This window comes from Parasteatoda tepidariorum, chromosome 7 (genome assembly GCF_043381705.1).
Source record: "Parasteatoda tepidariorum isolate YZ-2023 chromosome 7, CAS_Ptep_4.0, whole genome shotgun sequence".
Taxonomy (NCBI): Eukaryota; Metazoa; Arthropoda; class Arachnida; order Araneae; family Theridiidae; genus Parasteatoda; species Parasteatoda tepidariorum.
Genome location: NC_092210.1, coordinates 26,083,615 through 26,093,283, shown reverse-complemented (window position 1 = coordinate 26,093,283; position 9,669 = coordinate 26,083,615).

Here is a 9,669-nt window from a genome sequence, read left to right as displayed (position 1 = left end):
GCTTTAAAAGCAATTATGAACATCTACCTAAATGGAAAACCCCTTTCAGATTTCTGTTCAGAAACCTCTGTAAATCATTGGCTTGATTGTGGAACTGGCAAACGTCATATTTGATTCATTTAAAAAACGCAGTACCCTCGGATAACTTGACATTCCAGATAACTTGACCCTTGTCATTTAAATTATTTCATAAAAGAAATACTAGGTTACTATTAGTAACCTAGTATTTCTTTTATTTCTGTATAATGTAATCCTAGTAACGACTAATTCATTGTGCAATTTATATAAATGTTTGTAATAAATAGGAGAAAATTATATTTTTATTTATTTAAAAGCGAAGGGTTAGTTTTAACGGAGGACGGGTGCATTGTTGAACAAGCCGTCCTCGAGGACGGGTAAAATTTTTGTGTTTTTTCGAGCCCTGATTCCTATACAACTGAAATGAGGAGGAGAGGGAAGGAAGAAGGGCCAAAGGCATGAAACCGGTCTCACCCCAGATGGCGTATTCGAGCTTTGCGATAGCCAATACATGTGTTCAATGACATAAATAAGCCTTTGTCGATCATTAAAAAAAACAGGTTGGACAATTCAGAGAAAGACAGCATGAAGATAAATCCAGGGTTATATCGCGATGCTTACACGCAACAAGCTACAGAACTTTCGTTTGAAAGGGCTGTGTGACCAGAAAGGCCCTTTCAAACAATACGTTTTTGATTATTTATTACTGTTGTATTAAATAACCAAGCTTGAAAAGTCAAATTTTAGTTGAAATGAAACTATCATAAAGAAATGGTTTGAATCGTGGCAACAGTTTTTTTACTTTATCTTCTGTAACCGGCATTGAAGAGCAGACCCAAGTCTGGATTAATGATTATTAATTCCGTATCCATGTAATTTTGAACTAAACCCTGAAGACAAGGGGACTCTTAGATCAAGTAATGGGACAAACTTGCCTTCGTGGACATTTTTTGATGGAACTAACCCGCATCTGCGTTGCAAGGAGAAGAACATTCCGCGGTTAGGGAATTCAAACCCATTCGTTGTAAAGGTTTAACCTTGTTCTCAGCTTAAATGGCGAACATTTTAGTGTATTTCCGTAAGTACGTAAACTAAATTTGCGAGCGCTTTTTGCTTACAAAAATTTTTATAAAACTTTTACATTATATGTAAAGAAATTAAATTTTAATTTAAGCCCAGTGACGTAACGAAACTTTTAGGAATATCGCAGAAAATTGTTAAAGTATACTTTTAATTATTATTTACCTGAAAATTGATACCTTTCCTTTTAAAAACTGTCATACATATCTTTCGTAAAACTTGTATATTTCCTTTGCTTTCCTTCATAAAACCAGTACATCTAAAAAAGAAAATGGAAATATTTTGATAAATTTTCGAAATATTTTTGTTAAAACTATAAATTTTCTTCCAAAAACAATTTATGACATTTAGCTTGCTGACAATAGATTTTTTATTTTATTGACAAAATATTGTTAAAAGCGCAACTTACGATTGTAGAACGAAAAATAACTTCAAAATACATACACAGGTGACATTGTCTGCCCATTTCACTGTTTACACATTACCCTTTTCCTCGAAAAAACTGGAGTTATAGTGTGGCTTTGAGGAGAACTCCTCCAAACTGAAAGTCTGGAGCTGTCTGCTGCTATGGTAACAAGCAAAAGCACATTTCTAATAGTGGTGAAATTAAGGAAAGAAGGTGTAAATTGGTTTACTTATGACGACCTATAAACTATACACCCCATGACCTCAAGACCCCAGACAAAACTATACACCCCACACCCCTATTGAAAGTGACCTTTCCTCGTAACTATACTACACGACGCGAGCCGGGCGTTTGGAGGAGTTCTCCTTAAAGCCATACTATAACTACGTTTTATTGTAAAAACATCAAACAAATATAAAGTAGCTACTAAATAGAATGAAGAGAAATGTAAGCCAAGAAAACTTTTATGATTATCTTCAATATTTTCAAAGTCTGCATTATTTAGAAAAATACGAATGGACTGGCCTGCCCAGACCTGAACCTTATCGAGAAACTCTGGGACGAGTTGGATCGCCGAATTAAGGGGTGTACTACACGTCCAAAATTGGTGAAAGAACTTACATGTCTTCTCCAAGCCGAATGGAAGAAAATACCACTAGACGTGACTCAAGCACTTGTGGAAAGTATGCCTCGGAGGGTTCACGCTGTAATTGCTTCTCGTGGTGGGTCTACCAACTATTGATTATGAATTAAGTTTGGTTTTCTTTTCAATCACACGTGCCTAAATACTTATTGGTAGATAGAGTATAATATAGGGGAGAGTCGGGTAGCCCCGCTCACTTAAGGAGTATTGCTTATATTTCTGTATAATACTGAGTAATAATCAACATTTTTGTATGTTTCTATTGTTTTATCATCTAATTAAATAATGCAAAAAGAATAAACCAAAAAAAGAATAGTTAAACTTAAAAAAATAGAAATTTAAAAAAACATGTTTTTCAGCTCTTTTCAAAATGTGTCGGGTAGCCCCGCCCAGTTACAAAAATTGTGTTTTTTGGCTATTTTTTCAGGTGTAAATGAGAATGACCAATGTATTGACAATAGATAAACCTCATTTATCATTTTTATCACAAAATTATTTTATTTATTACATATTTATATACTTTTAGTGAATTCTATCATTTAATAACAACAAATGTCATACTTTTTATCATTATTAATGTATATTAATATATTATAATATTAATATATATTTATATTAAATATTTAACGAAAATAATTTAATTTAAGTAACAATAATTAATAACAATAGTTGTTTTTCAATATAAACTTATTTGGTTGATCTCTTCTTATAAACTTAATATAAAATACTTCTTATAAAATTACAAATTCACTTTGTATTTTGATTGCATTCAAATGCTTCTGTAGATTGATTCGTTCACAAATAAGTGAAAATAAATAAGTAAGCAAATAGCTTATCATAATATTTATGATTTCTTGATATTAAATTTAATTTGGATATATCAATTACATTTTAAAAATATTTAATTTTTCATTTTTAAATATATAAATTTATGTTTCATATAATATTAAAACATATATTTGTTGTTAAAAATGCATATAACATTCAAATTTGAAGCAATAAAATAATAATCTTTGCAACCGTACATTTATCGACGAAATAAAATTGGGCGGTGATACCCGACATTCATGTGAGCGGGGCTACCCGAAATCCAATTTTTTTGTAAATTTGTAATTACTCGAACAATTTTTTACATACAAACTTCTTTCTTTGTGCAAATTAAACTTAAGACTACATACTTTAATGCTGTATGTATAGAAAAAATTATTTTTTTAGTATTAAAATGAAGTTTAATCGAAACATTCAACCAATTTTTCTTAATTTCATGACTACTGTATTCAACATATTTTCAAAACTATTGTTTACCATGTTACCAGCTGCATAAATACTTGAAACTTTGAAAATAATCTTTTTTTAATATAACAATTAATGTCCGATGGCCCATTGACTTGAAAAAATATTCTATACACATGAAATTGACAGTGGGCGGGGGTACCCGCTGGGCGGTGCTACCCGACTCTCCCCTATATATCGTTAGTTTCACATTTTTAAATCCAAGAATAGATTAAAAAATTTAAAATTATACTATAAACTAAATATGAAAATAAAATCTTCCGGAAAATCCAGAAGAATTGCTGGTTGTGGGATTGTAATATACTATTTCTTATACCAAGGGAATACGAATCGTGATGCGTTATTTATGAATTGAATTTCAAAAGCTACGCATGATTTTTAAATCACACGTTACGAGTCGCGATTTTCAAATCGCGATGCGTTAATCGAGTTAATTTGAAACGCGATGTGGAATTTGAGTTCGCGTCAATTCGGATGGGTGATTCGAAAACGAGTCATTATGAAAACCGAATAATATGATTCCAAGAATATACGAAATTTCATGAATTCGAATCAAAAGTTACATTAATGCAAATCACGGTAATGTCTTAATTGCTTATCGTGATGTGCGAAAGCTAATATTAATAATTAATTTTTGCCCAAATAGCGGAAAAAAGGTGGAATATTAAGCAAAAGCAATAAAAAAGAAAAGAAAAATTAGATATTGAAGATATTTAATTTAACGAGTTGTAATAATTAAACTAATGCATTAATCATATTCAAAATTAAATCGAAAACGAAGATAGTAAGCGAGAAATTTCGATAACTATGCTAGATAGAGTATTGACATTTTTAAAACTTATAACAATAGCGTAAAGAAAGTAAATGATATACCGCCTTCTTTCACACTCATATTTCATTTTTCCTGACTGTTCAGAAGATTTACGAAAGCTCGTTAAGCTGCAGGTTAAGATTCATATATTAAATTAGGTTAAAATTACTTATCTTACAGAAATAACGGAAACAACGTATCACTTTTTCGAGAATTAGAAAAATTACATTTCACAATATACAGCCCATGTGAACCTTGGCCTGCTGAATAATATCGTTTGCAGACTTTCCTATTTTGGCTTTCAATTTTTTATCTTCAAGGTGGTTTGACCTTTGGTGGTAACGTCCAGCGATGACATTTCGCTGCTTTTTTTAAAAAAAGAAAATTAGATATTTTTATGAAATAAAGACTTTTCCTTTCCGAAATCAAGTCAAGTTTCTATTTTTCTAATTCAAAACCTTGAATTAGAAAAATAGGAGTTCTAATTCAAAAGTTTGATTTAGAAAAATAGGAATTTTAATTCAAAACCTAGCATTAGAAAAATAGGAGTTCTAATTCAAAACCTTGAATTAGAAAAATAGAAGTTCTAATTCAAAATCTTGTATTAGAGAAACTTTATTTCAGAAAGTGTAATTTTTAATTCCATACAAATATTTTTTTAAAAAAAAGTAAGTAGAGAAAACTCACCTTTAAAGATAAAAACAAGTGATATTGTTCTTACTTACTGCAAGGCAGTATATTTTTTCTTTGCTTCTTCTTAACCAGATGCATGGGAAAGACGGGGCCACCTGCTTTTTCTCTTACTATTATTATTACTTCGAACATTGATAGTTCTCTATTTTGTTTATATTCAGAGATATTTCGAAAAAATAATGCCATTACTGAGCATTTCGGCGATATAAGCGCACCACTTGAAACCATGTCATTGCAATAATACCTTGAAAGCCAAATTATTTCCCCCTGCAGACCTCCTCTAAAAATGGTAACACATTAGTAGTATACTAAGTTACTTCTAGCGCTCCTAAATTTAAGGGGTAAAAATATAAGCAAAAACTACCAATTTTTGCACTAGTAACCACAAAAATATTATATTTCCTTAAAAATAGAGCCCCTTAATAGTGTTATTCTCCAGCGCAATTGTAGTATTACTTCTAGTGCACCCAAATTTAAGGTTCGAATTTTTAACACAAAACAACGAAAAATACTAAAAAAAATTTAATAAAAACAAACAAAAACATGCCCCTTAAACTACATTTTATCATCATATTTTAAGGTTTTGAATTCTAGTGCAAAACAAATTTAAGAGTGAAGCTTTGCTTCGTAAGGTTTGATTTTCACCTCAAAAATAACAAAAAATCTAGAAAATAACCATATTTTCATGAATAGTCTTCCATTTAACATTTTTTTTATAAAATTTCTGCTCCTTAAACTGCTTTTTATCATCAAATTTTAAAGTTTGAAATCGAGCGCAAATTGATTAAGGGGTATTGGGAAAGATCAAAAATAGCCTTTTTCAATGAAATAACATTAAATTTTAACACATTTTGCTAAAGAAAGTCCGTTAACACCTATGGTACCTGTTTCACGTCATTTTCAATGTTATTATAGCATAGTGTTTCTTTCAATTTTACAAGTTGCTTTTTAAATGTATGTACAGTATACACAATAAACATAAATAATAGCACGAGTCTATTTCACTTTCAGACTCATGATAATAATGTGAAAATATAATAGGAAAATTAGTTAGCATTCGAGAGATTTGAAATATTACAATTGATTTTAACCAGTTGAATTATTATGAACATGTGCATCTTTTATATCAACGAGATGGCGCCAGGAAGGGCATCCAGTCTGAAATCCCAAACCAAAATGACCCCCGACAGACCCCAACAATGGGAAAAATGTTGTTAAAGGAAGTTTTTTTATATGGTTTCTCATCTATATTAGAGATTAATTAAAAAAGATTAATTTTTAAAAAAATGTATTTGTCAGTTTAAGTTCATAAACGGATTTACTTGGAGCCATCAGTTTAGAACCATAATACTATGTAAATTTTCTCAAATACTTATGCCCATTATCTTAAACATGCATTTGAGCTATTTTCAAATAAAAAGCACACAAACTATAAACTTTATTTTCACGCTCTGGAGATAAATGTTAGAATTTGTACGAAGAGTTGCAGATCAATAAAGAGGTTTCTATTACTGAGGTTATAAGGAAAAATTGAGTTTAACTATTCTGTACGAGCATTTACACTTGAATTCTGTTATTTAAAAAATGCTATATACAAATAAAACATAAAAGACAGAATAAATTAAAAGAATAATTTATTTATCGACAGTCTTAAGTATTCAACAAATAAAATGAAGAATAAAAATCAAACAATATATAAGAAATTCCCTATATAAAATTATAAGTACGTTTTATGGCCGCAAAAATGTACAATGAAAATTGGAAAAATCTCAATATAAATAGATTCTGAGATAGGGTTGGATGTGTAACAGAAATATTTGTGCTGCCATGAATATTTATAAGTAAAATAATGATAGGAAAAAATTGCTAAAATATTTTTTACTTATCTTTAATAAGCAAAGTGTGTATTAAATATGATCAGTATTTTCTTTAAAAAAAACGTTTCTATAATTCAATTTCACTAATACCTTTATACCTTATTGCTCAAATATTACATGAACAACGAATGGGGAAGTGTTATTTATGATTTTTGCTGAAGAGAGAGAGAGAATATGAGCAATGGTTAATAAGTAAATTTATAATGCAATAATATACTAAATAAATAATATCACTATTGGAAACATTTGCATTAAAAAAAATCTTAGGTAAGCATAGGAGGGGTAAGTTTGTAATGAACTTATTTTTGCTGATAAGGAGAAATGAGGAAGTACAAAATCAACGCAAATGTACTTACACAATATTTGAACGGCTCTGCAGAGTGATTGGGTTGTAAGAATTTTATTTCAATGAGCCAATGCTGTTTTTTTTTTAAACATCTGTGGAATTTTAGACAAATTATTACTCTAAAATATAGTATTAATATAACGCTAGTTATTAAAATATTATATAGATTGCTTTAATACAGTATTTTAATAGTAAATTTTGTACAAAAGTATTGTGATCTATGCATTCAAAAATGGTACTAAAAACAATTGCGTAGCTCTGGCAGTTACAGTGAAAAAAATGTAAAAATTTTCGAATTGCAACGCCTTCTTTTTTGATCAAAAAGTAATCCTTGTGAAAAACCTTAATTGGAGTTGGAACAACAATTTTAGCGCAAGCGCTAAGATTATGCCAAGTGTTGCCACTTTTTCTGACCACTAATCAGAAGGGAGTATGATAAAAATGTCTAAAAAAATTTTTCAGAGTGTCATATGTCAAAGTTATTTTATAATCACTTTGTATATATCATTTAATAACAATGATCAGGCAAATGCATTCAAGATTGACTGTTTCGCCCCTCCTGATAACACAGTTATCAGGAGGGTTCAGCAATATCACAAATTTAAAAACAATATATTATAATTTTCAATCCACTGAGTTCAAAAAATTAACGTTATGGTTTATAAAATTGTAGTAGTAAACAAAATAAAAGAACATAATGTTGCCAAAATACAATTAATTGCTTGTATTTAAAATAAGTATTTTTGTTAAACTTAATAGTAATCAATAAAACAGATTAAGTATTTAAAGTTGAAAGTGATTTAAATTTGCCAAATTTATTTGGATATGATTTATAATTTTTTTTTAAACTTATTAAAATATAAATTCCAAGTATAATTATAATTTAAAATAACCAATGGTAACTTTATTTATGCATGAAAATAACAATACAAATGTAAAAATAATATGCCCTAGCTTAATAAAAGAAAAACAAAATAAAATTGATTATAGCAGCAAATTCCAAAAAGTTATCAAAAATATAAATAACACTAACTTAAAAACACTAACTTAATGATAAATAAAATTTTAGTAAATGAAACAGCAAATAAAATTACAATAGTGAACTAGACAGTAAGCAGAATAAAAGTAGAAGATAATGCAGCCAAAATACAATTGATTGTTAGAATTAAAAAAAAAAAATTAATAGAAAAAAGAAACCTTTATATAAATTTTTCATTTAAAATATCCATCTATGGTTCAAAATATGTAAAAAAAATAACATTCAAAAAGAAAAAAAAACACCATTAATTAAATATATTATAATGTTAAGGCACATAGAAACTTTAACACATTCTTATAAAACTCAGATTTTTATAAACCTAGCTACACAGGAAATATTTCATAAGGTTACAATACATTGCATAATGTTTCAACATTTTAATTTTCTGCAACAGTAAAGCAACAAAAAAAAAGTATTAGTAAATATTTGTCAAAATAATGTAAGAATTAATTTTCTCCCTGTTTGCTTAGTTTCAAAAGTATTTTTGTTTTCTTCCGAATGTAGTTGAAAATCTAAATTTCAGGGCAACTTTGGTTCAAAACTACACTGAAGCAAAATATTTTCAGGGTTCCTACACTATTTTGAGAAAACAATATCCTGACTTTTGCAGGTTTTTCCTGACCTTTTACAATAAAATTCCTGACCCGCCGTTTCCCACTCCAACAAAACTTTTAACATTGCAGTTTCAATTAGTAATAATATGCTACTTAGTCATAAGTATCATAGATTGAATAGGATAAACACTTATATATTAAAGTGGAATTGCGTAATAGCACTTTATATCCCAAATTATATTTTCAGAAAACTTGTGAAACATATTTTTAATTATCATGATTAGATTACACTTTTAGTGTGTTTTTGTAGTTAGATTCAGATCAAGAAAATCTGTTGGATTATGGAAATATTATTTTATTTAATGTTAAGTGGAACCAAATGTATGAGTGTTGTCAGGATATAAAGGGTTAATCAAATCTGCAAGATATATATCAGTGTCCTCAAATAATTTTTACTCTTAAAACATACGAAAACATTTGTTGCATTAAGTTATTAATTTTTAAAAATCACCAATTCACTTCAAACTGACTTTTCTTTTAAAAGATAATATTGAAATATAAACGGGAAAAAAGTCAAGAAAAGTTAATTATATACAAATAAAAATTCAGATAGAAAAATTATGCAACTTGTGAGNTCTTTTAAAAGATAATATTGAAATATAAAAGGGAAAAAAGTCAAGAAAAGTTAATTATGTACAAATAAAAATTCAGAAAGAAAAATTATGCAAACTTGTGAGAAAATAAAATCAAAAATATCTTTTTTTTCAGCATTTTTAAATTTATTTCTGTAATACTGTAAGCTTCCGGAGAAACTCAGGGGCTCCTATGTTATATAATATTTCTCAACATATTCTGTTGTTTGACAATTTCTGAATCAAGAACATCCAGTTCTGTTGCAGCAGTTTTCAT